We start from the raw sequence: 16,697 nt of genomic DNA, 5'->3' as shown, positions 1-16,697 counted from the left end.
ATAAGCGATAGCGAGTTCTGCAATTCACATGAGTGCCTAAAAATTGAATTTTTTAAAACGCATATCATACAATATTTTTTCTACAAACGTAATTACAGGACAATATCTACAAAAACTTTTACTTCAACTTGACTGACATTCCATTTTTATATTTTTTTGGCATTACATCAAAATTGCCTATACGGTCAATACGAACTGCAGTGCCTTAAAATTTTTTTAAAGCACTAGTGCCTTAAAGTAGCATTTTTAACGCTCGTATGGAGTGCTAAAAATTGCATTTTTAACACGGTTGTAGAAAAAGTAAATTAAGTTTGAAAAAATGTGGAATATTAATTAAAACTCATTAACACAAAAACACCAATTAAAAAAGCTAGTGAACCCAATGAAAACTTTTGTATGATTTGTATGATAAATACAATTCAACCCGATAGCCAATATAATATAAAAATAATTAAAGTGTAAAATTAAGAATATGAAAGCAACAAGGGTTGGAGGTATGCAAAAATTTCGTTTTAGAGCAGAGTTGAAAAATAAATTAAAAATCAAGACTTTAAAAATATGGCTGCCCTAAAAAAGTAAATTTACCCTTTAAGTAAAACGTGTAATAAAAAATAAAAGAACTTATAAATCCCGATAAGTGAATTTCAATTTATAGGGATAACTACTTCAATGAATCATAATTAAAATTATTATTTAATCATCTATATGTAAGCATACATACAAGACACGTTTCCTATTCTATTTACCTTAATAAATTATAAAATATATTTCACAATAATATATTGAAATCATTTTAATGAAAGTTGAAAATAATAGGCCCATTAGAACACAATGTCCACAAATGCAGTATAATTTAATAAAGTCGGTCTTTGGCAACTAATAACACATATTCAAAACGCAATTTCAACGAAAGTCGGTAAAGTACATGAGAAAAGCTTGTCCTGCTGAGTCACATGGTCTGCGTAGGATGGGCAATGCAATAATAATTAAGTGCATAAAACGGAAGATGACCACTTTTTCTTTTATATCACTTTGATAAAGGTAGTTTTGTCATTTTCTTGAAAATTGTGAGAATGCTACTGTTTTATATGTTTCCATGATTGGTTGATTTTTTTATCTAAATTTAAAACCAAAGAGTATTATAATGTACATTATATACTTTATAAATTAAATAAAAGGATTGCCTAATAAAAGGGTATCTTATTTGTCTTATAAAAAGACGCATTAACAGTAAATGATTATTAGCGTGTGTTTAAGAATTATAATAATACCTATGTATAACCTGTGGGAGTTTTTTGTCAGTTCTTCTATCAGGCGCGGCCCCCTGCGAATGGGGGATGCTTTCTGGGTGTTCGTAGCGCCAATACCCGGAGGGTAGCGGGGATACCTGCCGTGAAGAAAAACGTGACACCTGGCAGTTGGTATAAAATGCAAACCCATTAATATGGCGAATAATGATTTATGTTAAGGATCCCTGCCTGGGGATCGCCAGGGCACATCTGGAGCCGGCGCTGGACGTGACAGCATGCGGGACGTCGGTGGCAGGGAGTTGAGAAGGCGGGCCCCTGTCACAAACAGCTACAGCTCAACAACAACAACCACCAGAAGTGAGCCAAACAATAACAAGAGCTCCACTAGCTGAAGGTGCTGCGCTGGAACATCAGTCGGCGCTCACTCAAGCGGGACGACCGAGACAGCGTATGAAATGGACTGTGTCCATGAACGAAAACATTCTGCGCTTTTACTATAAGGTGACAAACCTCGGTCAAGAAGCAATCGGCTACCGAAAACAACTGTATGTCGAATTTTGCACGGAGTACCCAAATATTCAAGTATCTGAACAACGAGTAGCAGACCAATACCGGGTAATCACCAGAAATAATCTTATCCCTGAGACTAGACGCGATGCCATCAAAAGCGAAGTCGAAAGGGAGATTAATAACCAAGAGTCAAGTCCCTAACGAAACACATGAGCAGATTCCCGAGCCTGCCATACAAGAAACTCGATCTGAGAACACACATGAGAACAACGAGTTGCACGATAGTCTGTTAAACTAAATGGCACGAGCCGTACAAGAGTTTAGTGGAACAAACTCACTTAGCAGGCCACCGCTACCAAGAATAAACTCTTGTAAGAAACTAGGTGCGCTGAACAAATTATGAACACTGAAGTCCTGCCCAATTATGTCGTAGAAGCTCAAACATTGGAGTATTTGCAATATGATGATCTACTGTGCAGCAACATCTATTGCTAATGTGATGGGCGTTAAGATCAGAACACGACGGGGTACTAACAAGGGAAGGACTGGTGACAGAATTGCACCTTGGGAAAAACGGCTGCAAAGAAAAATTTAACCTTTGCGAAGGGATATTGGTCAAATAACGGAATATATTCGGGGAACAACGAGTAGAAAATTAATTAGAAGGGCTGAAGAAATAATGCGAAATACTCCGAGACACTCACAGCATGATCCAGAAAACAACACAGCTGAACATTGCCTGGACACATTAAAACAAAAACTCTCCGTTTATTCACGCCGTCTAAGGAGATACAAAGTCAGTAACAATCGAAAATGCGACAACATACTCTTTGAGCATTCAGAGAAGGCGTTTTATAGGAAACTTAACTCCACTGTAGAAAATGAAAATAAAGTATACCCAAGTCAAGAATAAATTCATGAGTTTTGGGAAACCAACTTTCAACGCCAGCTACTCATAACAACAATGCTGGGTGGATTGAAGACACAACGAACTACTGTCAACATTACAATAATATTCCTTACGAACCTTTCACCACTGAAGAAGTCGGGAATACTATCAAAGAGCTTCACAACTGGAAATCTCCTGGCCCGGACGAAGTCCAAAACTTCTGGCTAAAGAAGTTTTGGAGTGTTCATGAGCGATTGTCAATTTTAATTAATTATGTTATTTCTAATCTGCAGGAAATACCATAATTGTGAATAATCTCACCCAACAACTTAAAAGAAAGATTAAAAATTTAAAGAAGAATCCATTGGGACATACTTAAACAACCAAACGAATGATAGATCCACAGAATACTCACTATTTAAGGCAACCAAAGGATTAAAAAGAACAATGATGCAAGTACCACCCATAAAAAAAGAAGACGACACTTGGGCTAGAAGCAGCGAACAAGAAGCAGAATGCTTTGCTACACATCTAGAGAAAATATTTCAACTGCATCAACAAGAAGAAGTATTACAGAGCAACCATTTGCAAGAAGAAGAGAACATAATGTTAGTACCTATAGAAGAAGTAATTAAAGAAATCAAGTATAATTTAAACCCGACACCTTAGGGTAAATGGGTTTAGGATTAGATATATATAAGTATAATTGAAACCCGAGAAAAGCTCCTGGCATTGATTTAATAACAGGACAAATATTAGAACAGCTGCCACGAAAAGCAATTGTTAAGTTGACCTGTCTGACCTTAATGCTGCGATCAGAGAAAAATATGTTCCTTTATTGTGGAAAGTGGCGGAAATAGTAATGATACCAAAACCAGGCAAACTACCACATATAACCTCTTTCTACAGACCAATATCACTGCTACCCACAATGTCTAAATTGTTTGAAAAACTTCTCCTCAGAAAATTGCAACCAATTATAGTAACCAAAAAATTAATTCCAAATCACCAGTTTGGCTTTAGGCAGAAACACTCCACTATAGACCAAATCCACAGAGTCACCGATATTATAGAAAATGCACTAGAGGAAAGAAAAGTTTGTTCAGCTTTATTCTTAGATGTTGTTCAGGCATTTGACACAGTTTTTCATGAAGGACTACCTATTTCATAAATTAGTTACTATTTTTACAAAATCATACACAGACATAATTAAATCGTACTTAACTGATAGATATTTCAGGATCAAGCAAGATGATGCTTATTCTGAACTTAAAGCAATAAAAGCCTGAGTCCCCAGGGTAGCGTATTAGGCCCGGTCCTATATCTCCTTTATGCATGTGATCTACCAGAATTCGATAACTACTGTTTAGCTACCTTTGCCGATGACACCGTCATATTAGCAGTAGGTAAGTAAAGATAACGTAGAAACAGCCAATAAACTACAAAATGCGATGAGGACATTCCAAAAAGGGACTAAGACGTGGAAGATTACATTGAATGAAAGCAAATAAGTACATGTTGATTTCACTAATAAAAAAATAATCTAGGTACCAATAAAAATTAGTGGACAAGACATTCCTTATGCCAGCACAGCCAAATACATCGGCTTAACGCTAGACACGAAGCTTCGCTGGAAAATATATGTAAAGAAAAAGAAAGAAGAATTAAATATCAAATATAAAAAATTGTACTGACTACTGGGAAGATACTCAGGGTTGTCAACGTATACGAAGATGCTAATTTACAAACATATTATAAAACCAGTATGGACGTATGGTATATAACTACGGGGATGTACAAAAAAGTCAAACTTGAAAATACAAACTTTTCAAAACAAAGTATTAATGGGCATAGTTAACGCACCCTAGTACATCCGTAATGACAACATCTACAAGGATCTACGAATGGAGCCCGTCGAAAAAGAAACACGAAAACACGCAGAAAGTCATGAAAATAGACTTCTTCTCCACGAAAATATTGAGGCTATCTAGCTCCCGGACAACTCCCGAGTTGGTGTAGTGTGCGACAAAGCTATCTAATAGCGGAGCATTGAGCGACTAGTGTGCAAGCAACGTGTTGGTATAGTGCGTGATAAAGATGTAAAGCAGCGCATTGTGTAATAATGCGCAAGCAAAAAGTGCCCCAGTGATAATAAAGACAAATAAGCAGACATCAAGGGCGACTTTTAGATATTAAGTAGTTAGTAAGATAGGATAGATAAAAAGTTACTCATTGGTCAATGAACAGATTGTAGCACTTAGCAAATAAAAAAATTCTTCTAAAGATAGCAGACATGGATAATTCAAGATTTTTAAATTTTGATGGTGAAAACAACAATTAGACAAGACGCACATTGAGACACATGCGACACAACCCAGGTAGGGCAGCACAAACAACACATTGCACGAAATGCATGAGCTGAATCGACTACACGCATATTGTTACGCAATTCACATAGTAGTTGTGTTGCTATCTACGTTTGCGATCATGGAAAATTTTCAGTTCCGAGTCAGGCACGCACGCACGCACATCATTACCTGTGTCTCCAACACTGAGCGACGCAGACGCATCTTTTTTGTTGGGAAATTCGTGGCCTGCGCTGCGCTGTGTCTTACAGGCGTGCAATGCTGTTCACACGATACAGAACCGTGGCATGTGCTACCCTGCGTGAGTTGTGTACCCGTGTTGAGCTGCCCCAGCCCCCCACTACTTAAAAATAGGGATATTGAATCGATCTTTACGGCAGAATTACGAGCTATTTATGAGCTCTCGAAGTGATATAGTTTAGATTTTTGAGCTCATCCCCTTCACCCCCAAACAACCCTTTAATTGATTTAACTTAAGAGAAGCATGCTGAAAAAAATTAAAATATATCGTATCGCAGATATAATTCGTATAGCTTATATATTCTAAGAATAAACTCTTAAATCACGTGCATTTCGATTATTGAGCTACAAACCCTTCGCATCAAAACCACCCCATCTTCCCGGCTTAAGAGATAGTTTTACCTAAAATTAATTCAATTTATTTTTTGGCTACATATCGTTTACTAATTTATGAGCTCCCAAAATACACGCATTTAGATCATTAAATTGCAATTTCTTTTGTATAGTGCAGTCACTGAAGGTAAAAATAAACTATCACCTTCAATTTCGGTAAACCTTCATGGATTTTCACGAAAATTGGTGAGTGGTTAGATGATACTTCAAGAAATAAAGGTGACATGGTGCCATCTTGTTGCTCGAGGATGGATACCACCCCTTCTCGGGGATTAGAATTATTTAATTAAAAATAACTTTAAAAATCGATAGGAAAAGTTATAAGCAAAATTTGTTATATAAAGTTACTAAAAGATATCAATACCTTTTGAGTTATTAAAGATCAAAAATTTTAGTTTTTCGTCAAAAAATAATGTTTTAAAGCGGTTTTTCATAAATCACTCAAAAACTCTAAATTTTTACAAAAAACTTATCATTACCAAAATTGAAGCTTTCAAAAACCATTTATTATTAATAATTCAAAGTGAGTTATAGGTAATTGAATGTATTTTTTTTTTCAGCGAGTACTCAAGTCTAATTATTCAGGCCTAATTAACGGGAAAACGATGCATTTTCTAAAATATATTTAATATACGCTTGTCAAAGTACTCAGCAATACTTAACAAGTGAGCTAAGGACGAAGTTGATATCATCAAATTTAAAAAAGTTACAATGAAAATAAGACTTTGGAATTTTTTAGGAAATAGTGAAAAATAAAACATACGCCATTTCCAACAAAAATAAAATTTTTTAGTAATCTCTATAACACTTTCTTTACTTCAGCATAAGCAATGATAAATATTTTGACCGATTTAGAATGCATATTTTTTAAAAATATGCATTTATTTACCGATTTATTAATTTAAAAAATCAAAATTTTTTAAATTTTCGTAAATTATTTTCTTTTGATAATAACTCCAACAATACTCTATACACGTAAAAAATGATAGAGAACGAAATATTTGAGTTTTTTATTAGCAAAAAATTTTACTTGTCTTTTTATTTCTGGATGAATCAGAATAACCAAGATAGAAACGTCTAAGTTCCGGTTTCACCAACAACAAATGAATGAATGAATAGTTATTCCTCAAGTAAATTTTATTAGACGTTTATATTTTTATTTTGTTTCAATCTTATAGTAATTTTAATAATTTAAGGCTAAACTGACGAATTAACTTTCTTATAAATATTTATATGCCAGAAAATGAAGCATTTCGGCTCGCAATTTTTTCGTCCAGCATGCATTTAATTGAAATTGGAATAGCCCAAGGATCATTTTCTATATCATGCTGCTGTACGCTAAAATCTTGGGAGTGGAGGCCACCCATCTCGAGGGTGGGAATTTTTCATTACATTTTAACCATGGAAATCACTGGAAAAACTAATTCCAAGAAAAAAATGTTGCTTATCCTTTCTTCTTAAAACTAATATTTTTCGAGATATTCGCGGTTAAAAGTAACAGTTTTTCGACGAAAAATTAGACTTTTGTACTTGGTTTTTTGAGAATAACTCAAAACATATGCATTCAACCAAAAAAAAATGTACATATCAAAATTGTATCTTTTAGAAACACAAATAAAATCCTTTGTTTATAATTTTTCTGCTACCAATAGAAACCGAATTTTTCACCATTTTCTTTAAAATATCTCAGAAAATACTGGAGATACGAAAAAAATAATAAAGGACGAGATTGTAGCTTTTTTAATAACTAAAATTTCCATGTGCAAGCCAAATTTCCCGTGCAATTTAAGGCAAACGGTAAATTAAAAGGAACAAAATGGTTCGTGAATGGGGATTACCCAAAAATCATCTTGGAACAAAGAAAATACTTTTAAAGCACATAAAAGAAGCAAGAACAAAAGAATATAATGCGAAGATTAAATATGACAAGCTAATAATAATCGGAGATGAATACGGAATAGAAGAAGTAAAAACATGGAATATCCCAACGGATGAACGAAGAAAGGAAAATATTACAGAAACTCCCATAGATAAAACTAGAGCCAAAATAATGAGTGATAGATCCCCACACAGGAAAAATGACCAAAGAGAAAAAATGATAAAAGTAACCCATCCAGCAAAAAACTAAAATTAAAATCAGAAGAACATACGGAGACAACATCGCGCGAAACGGATATGAGTATGGTTTTGCAAACAAGTAAAATAGAAAGGTGGGGAGAAATAGGGTAAATAGCAAAAAAAAGCAAAAACAAAATTTGGAAATCATATGAACGGGAAACTGATACAAGGGAAAACATATTTATAGGTTGTTGGAATGTACGAACAATGCCGGAAATAAGTAAAGCACATCATATAGCAACATAAATGGCTAGATACAACATAAGCACACTAGGGATCAGTGAAACTAGATGGAATGGGTCAGGACGAATCCAATTACAGTGTGGAACTACTGCCATATATTCTGGCAAAGAAGATGTAAACGCAGACAAAGAAAAAGGGGTGGCATTAATGTTAAATAAAGCATCGGCCCAAGCTTTGGTGAAGTGGGAAAATGTCTCTGAGAGAATTAGATGGGGAAGACTTCGAAGCAAATTTAGAAACTTAATAATATTTAATGTGTATGCTCCAACAACTCAACAAGAAGATGAAACAAAGGAAGAGTTCTACGACCAGATGTATATGTTGCTAGAACAAATACAAAAAACATACAAACGGGATATAAAAGTCGTTTTGGGGGATTGGAACGCCAAAGTAGTATCTAATAATAATGGAAAGGAACATGTAATGGGGAATCATGGCATGGGACCAAGGAATGACAATGGTACGAGATTAATAGAACTTTGCTCGACAAATGATTTGATGATTGGGGGAACATTATTCCAACATAAAGATATCCATAAAACAACATGGACGTCACCAGGAGGAAAATTTAAGAACCAAATTGACCACATTCTCATTGAAACGAAGTGGAAAAATTCCTTACAAGATGTGAGAGCAAAAATAAAAATTAGCCTCAGAACTAAATCAAACAAAGAACATAGAAAATTCAATACAAATAAATTAAGAGACTCTAGCATAATAAACAAATACCAAGAAACGTTGGAGAGGCATGTGGTAAACTTGGAACAAGTAGGAAAATCTAGCATTAAAGGTATATGGGAAATATATAAAAACGCGTACATGGAAGCAGGAAAAAAGGTATTAGGGTACAAGGGGAAAGCTGATCAACCACCTTTCTGTTTGGTCACCTCATTTACAAAGATTTATTAATTTATTAAAAGGAGTACAACGAAGAGCTACTAAGCTACCTATTAATTATGAAAGATTAAGTTACGAAACTCGATTAAGAAAGCTTAAGTTGTCTCCATTGACTCATAGAAGAGAAAGAGGTGATTTAATATCTACTTATAGAATCCTTAGGGGGGAATTTTGGGGAATATCAAATTTTTTTAATATCAACGAAGATGCTAGACTGCGAGGTCATCACTATAAATTGAAAAAGGACTCTTTTAAAACCACTGTAAGACAAAACTTTTTGGTTAATCGAGTTTTTGATAAATGGAACAGTTTAAGTGATGACATCGTAGGCGCTATTAGCTTAAATAGTTTCAAAAAGAGGTTTGATGAGAAATAACTTGACATTGTAACTTTATATGTGTAATGTTAACAATTTTTTGTGATTATAGTTGTTATAAAATGTATGGATATATTTTGTTTTCACTTTATGAAAAAAAAATTGTAATCTTCATGTATACTTTCTAATTTTTGTACCTTTTTTTTTTAAATTGCTATTGTAAGAACTTTTGTAAAAACCAATTCTTTTGAATATTTATTTTAATATTTATTTTGTAAGAATCTGTTTTATGGTATATTATTTAGTTTAAGACCTACAATTATTTTGTATTTTGAGCCATATAAGCTTTGCTTTGGCTCGATATTATTGTAAAATAATAATAATAATAATAAATCTGGATAATAATAATAAATATACGAGGTGTAAGAAGTACAAGAGTCATCAGGAGAGCTGAAATAATACGGAATACTACAAGACACTCAAGATACAATCCAGAAAACAACACAGCCCAACAGTGCCTGGATACATTAAAACAAAGACTCTCAGTTTATTCAGGACGACTAAGAAGGTACAAAGTGAGTAACAACCGAAAATCCGACAATGCCCTTTTTGAGACTGCTGAGAAGGCGTTCTATCGAAAACTCAATTCCACCGTAGAAAATCTCGATAAGTCTTATCCAAGCCAAGAAGAAATTCATGAGTTTTGGGGAAATCAACTTTCCACACCATCTGCTCTTAACAACAATGCTGGATGGATAGAAGATACGGCACAGAACTGCCAACATTACACTACTACTCTCTACGAATCCTTCACCACTGAACAAGTCTCAAATATCATCAAAGAGCTTCATAATTGGAAATTTCCTGGACCAGACGGAGTTCAAAACTTTTGGCTCAAGAAGTTTTGGAGTGCTCATGAATGCTTATCAAGATTAATTAATTATGTTATTTCTAATCCGCAGGATATACCATCATTCCTAACTCAGGGAACCACTTATTTAATACCGAAGGATCAAAATAACACCCAAGATCCAGCAAAATACCGCCCAATTACTAGTCTTCAAACTTTGTATAAATTGGCCACATCCTGTGTAGCCCGGCGTACCTACCAACATTGTGCTCTGAACAATATCATAGAGCCTCTACAGAAAGGATGCACTAAGGGTTCCATGGGTTGCACAGAACAACTTATCATCGACTCAGTCGTTTCTAATCAAGCATATTCCAAAAAGAGGAACCTATTTACTGCTTTTATTGATTACAAGAAGGCCTTGGATTCAGTGCCGCATGAATGGCTTATAGATATATTGAGAATATATAAAGTCGATGATAATATAGTGACCTTTTTACAACATATAATGACAGAGTGGAAAACTAGAATTCACCTTCAAATACCTGGTGAAAGTAACATCGAAACTGAAAATATCGCAATGAGCCGGGGCCTGTTTCAAGGAGATTCGTTGAGTTCTCTGTGGTTCTGTCTAGCTATGAACCCACTATCTCAGCTATTGAACTCCACAGATGCAGGTTTTAGCATCAAAAATAACAACAATGTGGTGGCGAAACTTAATCATTTATTGAACATGGATGATTCGAATTTAATGGCTTCCACTCGAAACTAACTCGACGAGATGCTAAAAACTGTAGAAACTTTTTCTAATGATATTAGTATGCACTTCGGACTAGACAAGTGCCGTATTTTAAATATAGTCAGAGAAAAAGTACAGCCCGGAGGATTCGATATGCAAAATGGCTAGAACATCGAGGCCATGGGTGAAAACGATATGTATAAATATCTTGGAGTAAAGCAAGCGCGGAAAATTGACCATAAACAAATGAAAACAGAGATAACTACTGAGTTTATACGAAGGGTAAAACAGCTCTTCGCTCACACCTTAACAGTAGAAATTTGTTTAAGGCACTTAACACCTACGCATGTTCCGCGCTTAGCTACTCATTTGGTATTGTTAAGTGGACAAAAACAGATATAGAAGCTCTTCAGCGAAAAGTACGAACACACCTCACAAAGGCACAAAAACACCATCCTAAAAGTGCAGTAGAAAGAACAACATTACCACGGAATCTAGGAGGAAGAGGACTTATGGATATAGGTGAGCAATTAGATAAACAAATTGCTAATTTAACAACTTATTTTCAGATGCAGGCTGAGACATCTACTCTACATCGCGCTATCTGCGCAGTAGATGACACAACACCGATCAAACTAAGGGAACCAGAAATGCGCATAAACCACCTTACTAAGGACGAAAAAGTGCTCACCTGGATGGGTAAACCTCTACACGGGCGACATCCCAATGAGGTCAGCCAAGATTATGTCGACAATATAGCGCCGAACTACTGGTTGACATCAGGAAAGATGTTCCCTGAAACGGAGGGTTCATTACTGGCCATTTAGGATCAGGTTATACCAACCAGAAATTACCTGAAATATAACATCAAAGACCCTCAGTTTCAAAACGACAGATGCCGATATGGATGTCAAGCCCAAGAAACCATCCAACATCTTACAGGGGGCTGCCAGGCATTTGCTGCAACTGAATACAAGGAATGGCATGATGCAGTGGGAAAAATCCTTCATCAAGAGATAGCTATCAAGCTGGGACTTCTCCAAACAGACCATCTCCCGTATTATCAATACGTCCCTGAGAGTATGCTTGAGGATGGCAACTACAAGCTATACTGGGACCGCACTGTGCTCACAGACCACACAGTGGCACATAATAGACCAGATCTCATACTAGCTAATAAATTAACAAAACAAACAACACTAATTGATGTGGCGATACCTAACAACCATATTCTACGTAGTAAATTTACTGAAAAATCGCCAAGTACAGAGATCTGGAAATTCAAATACGAAGGCAATGGAGAATGCAAAGTTCCCAAACGATACCGATTATCATGTCTAGCTGGAGTCTATACTGGAGTCATTCCGAAGACCCTCCTGGAAAGTATAAAAAAGCTGGGTCTGAATGAACATCTTTATAAGACCATGCAGAAAGCTGTACTACTCGCGACGGCCAGAAGTGTACGAAAATTTTTGGGAGATACACCTGCATTCCAAGTCACCTAGAGCTCGAAAACACGGAAAGAGTCCCACCAGAGCTCAATCCTTTTGATACCGTAGGTATCTGGGATGAGTCAATTTTCCTATTAGAGGGAGTGTGAGCCGTATGGCTAAATCTGGATAATTATAATAATACACTGTGGGAGTTTTTTGTCAGTTCTTCTATTAGGCGCGGCCCCTGCGAATGGGGGATGCTTTCTGGGTATCCGTAGCGCCAATACCCAGAGAGTAGCAGGAATACTTGCCGTGGAACAAAAACTGACACCTGGAAGTAGGTATAAAATGCCCACCCATGAGAATGGAGATTAATAATTTATGTTTAGGATCGCTGCCTGGGGATCGTCAGGGCACGTCTGGAGCCGGCGCTGGACGTGACAGCATGCGGGACGTCGGTGGCAGGGTGTTGAGGAGGCGGGCCCCTGTCATACAATCAGCTATAGCCCAACCACAACCACAACCATAAGCGAGTAAAACAACAACAAGAGCTCCACCCGCCGAAGGTGCTGCGCTGGAACATCAGCCGGCGCTCACTCAAGCGGGACGACCGAGGCAGCGCATGAAATCGACTGTGTTCATTAATGAAAAGATTTTGCGCTTTTACTACAAGGTGACAAATCTCGGTCAAGAAACCATCGGCTACCGACAACAGCTATATGCCGAATTTTGCAGGACATACCCAGATATTCAAGTATCGGAGCAACGAGTATCAGACCGATACCGGGTAATTATAAGAAACAACCTTATCCCAGAGACTAGACGCAATACCATCAGAAGTGAAGTCGAACGGGAGATTCATAACGATGTTTTAATTGAAGATCAAGTCCCTGTTGAAGTACATGAGCAGATTCCTGAGCTTGCCAATCAAGAAACTCAACCTGACAATACAGAGCAGGAAAACAACGAGTTACGTGATAACCTAGTAAACGAAATGGCACGTGCGGTACAGGAGTTTAATGGAACAAACCCACTTAGCAGACTAGCGCTATCACGAATAAACTCTTGTAAGAGACTAGGGGCGCTATTACAAATTGTTAACACTGAAGTCCTACCCAATTATGTCGCAGAAGCCCACACATTAGAATATTTGCACATGCTAATCTACTGTGCAAAACCAGCAATTGCTAATGTAATGGGAGTTAAGATCAGAACACGACGGGGTACTAATAACGAAAGAACTGGTTACAGAATTGCACCCTGGGAAAAAAGACTGATCGAAAAGGTTGAATTACTACGTAAGGATATTGGTAGAGTCACAGAATACATACGAGGTGTAACAAGTAGAAAAGTAGTCAGGAGAGCTGAAGAAATAATGCTGAGTACCGCAAGATACTCAAGATATGACCCAGAAAACAACACAGCCCATCAGTGTCTGGATAAATTAAAACAAAAACTCTCCGTTTACTCAGGGCGACTAAGGAGGTACAAAGTTAGTAACAACCACAAAAGCGACAATGCTCTTTTTGAGAGTTCTGAGAAGGCGTTCTATCGAAAACTCAATTCCACGGTAGAACGTGTCGATAAGACTTACCCAAGCCAAGAAGAAATTCATGAGTTTTGGGGAAATCAACTTTCCACACCAGCTGCTCTTAACAACAATGCTGGATGGATAGAAGATACGACACAGAACTGCCAACACTACATTACTACCGTTCACTACTGAAGAAGTCTCAAATATCATCAAAGAGCTTCATAACTGGAAATATCCTGGACTAGATGGAGTTCAAAACTTTTGGCTTAAGAAGTTTTGGAGTGTTCATGAACGCTTATCAACATTAATTAATCATGCTATTTCTAATCCGCAGGATATACCAGCATTCCGAACTCAGGGTACCACTTATTTATTACCGAAGGATCAAAATAACACCCATGATCCAGCCAAATACCGCCCAATTACTTGTCTTCCAACTTTGTATAAATTGGTCACATCCTGTGTAGCCCGTGCAACACTGTGCTCTGAACAATATCATAGAGCCTCAACAGGAAGGATGCGATAATGGTTCCATGGGTTGCAAAGAACAACCCGTCATCGACTCAGTCATTTCTAACCAGGCATATTCCAAAAAGAGGAATCTTTTTACTGCCTTCATTGATTACAAGAAGGCCTTTGATTCAGTGCCGCATGAATGGCTTATAGATATATTGAGAATATATAAAGTCGATGATAATATAGTGACCTGTTTAGAGCATATAAGTACGGAGTGGAAGACTAGAATTCACCTTCAAATACCTGGTGAAAATAACATCGAAACTGAAAATATCGCAATCAGCCGGGGCCTGTTTCAAGGAGATTCGTTGAGTCCACTGTGGTTCTGTCTAGCTATGAACCCATTATCTCAGCTATTGAACTCCACAGACGCAGGTTTTAGCATCAAAAATAACAACAATGTGGTGGCGAAGCTTAATCATTTATTGTATATGGATGATTTGAAATTAATGGCTTCCAGTCGAAACCAACTCGATGAGATGCTAAAAACTGTAGAAACTTTTTCTAATGATATTAGTATGCACTTCGGAGTAGATAAGTGCCGCATTTTAAATATAGTTAGAGGAAAAATACAGAGGAAGGTTCGATATGCAAAATGGCCAGTATATCGAGGCCATTGGTGAAAACGATATGTATAAATATCTTGGAGTAAAGCAAGCGCGGAAAATTGACCATAAACAAATGAAAACAGAGATAACTACAGAGTTTATACGAAGGATAAAACAGCTGCTTCGCTTACACCTTAACAGTAGAAATTTGTTTAAGGCACTAAACACCTACGCATGTTCCGCGCTTAGCTACTCATTTGGCATTGTTAAGTGGACAAAGACAAACATAGAAAATCTTCAGTGAAAAGTAAGAACGTACCTCACAGAGGCACAAAATCACCATCCCAAAAGTGCAGTGGAAAGAACGACATTACGACGGAATTTAGGAGGAAGAAGACTTATGGATATTGGTGAGCAATTAGACAAACAAATTGCTAACTTAAGAACTTATTATCAGATGCAGGCTGAGACATCTATTCTACATCGCGCTATCTGCGTAGTAGATGACACAACACCGATCAAACTGAGGGAACCAGAAATGCGCATAAACCGTCTCACTAAAGACGAAAAAATGCGCACCTGGAAGGGTAAACCTCTACACGGGGGACATCCCAATGAGGTCAGCCAAGACTATGTCGACAATACAGCGTCGAACTATTGGTTGACATCAGGAAGGATGTTCCCTGAAACGGAGAGATCAATACTGGCCATTCAGAATCAGGTTATACCAACCAGAAATTACCTGTAATATATCGTCAAAGACCCTCAGGTTCAAAACGACAGACGCCGATATTGATGCCCAAGAAATCATCCAAAATATTACCGGGGGCTGCCAGGCATTTGCTCCAACTGAATACAAGGAACGGCATGACTCAGTTGGAAAGATCTTTAATCAAGAGATAACTATCAAACTGGGACTTCTCCAAGTCATCTATGCTTGAGGATGGCAACTACAAGCTATACTGGGACCGCACTGTGCTCACAGACCAAACAGTTGCACATAATAGACCAGACCTCGTACTAGTTAATAAATTAACAAGACAAACAACACTAATTGATGTGGCGATAACTGACAACAATAATCTAAGTAGTAAATTTACTGAAAAAATCGCCAAGTACAGAGATCTGGAAATTAAAATACGAAGACAATGGAGAATGCAAAGTACCCAGACGATACCTATTGTTATGTCTACTACTGGAGTCATTCCGAAGAACCTCCTCGAAAGCATAAAAAGGCTGGGTCTAAATGAACATCTTTACAAGACCATGCAGAAAGCTGTACTACTCGCAACGGCCAGATGTGTACGAAAATTTTTGGGAGATACACCTGCATACCAAGTCACCTAGGGCTCGATAACATGGAAAGAGTCCCAACAGAGCTCAATCCTTTTGACACCGTAGGTATTTGGGATGAGTCAATTTTCCCCTTAGAGGAAGTGTGAGCCGTATGGCTAAATCTGGATAATAATAATAATAATAATAATAATAACCATGGGCTCGATAACATGGAAACAGATGCCGATGTGCATGTCAAGCCCAAGAAACCATCCAACATCTTACAGGGGGCTGCCAGGCATTTGCTGCAACTGAATATAAGGAAAGGCATGACGCAGTGGGAAAAATCCTTCATCAAGAGATAGCTATCAAGCTGGGACTTCTCCAAACAGACCATCTCCAGTATTATCAATACGTCCCTGAGAGTATGCTTGAGGATGGCAACTACAAGTTATACTGGGACCGCACTGTGCTCACAGACCAAACAGTGGCACATAATAGACCAGATCTCGTACTAGTTAATAAATTAACAAGACAAAAAACACTAATTGATGTGGCGATACCTAACAACAATAATCTA

This window comes from Diabrotica virgifera, chromosome 6, assembly GCF_917563875.1.
Source record: "Diabrotica virgifera virgifera chromosome 6, PGI_DIABVI_V3a".
Taxonomy (NCBI): Eukaryota; Metazoa; Arthropoda; class Insecta; order Coleoptera; family Chrysomelidae; genus Diabrotica; species Diabrotica virgifera.
This window is presented reverse-complemented; position numbering follows the sequence as displayed.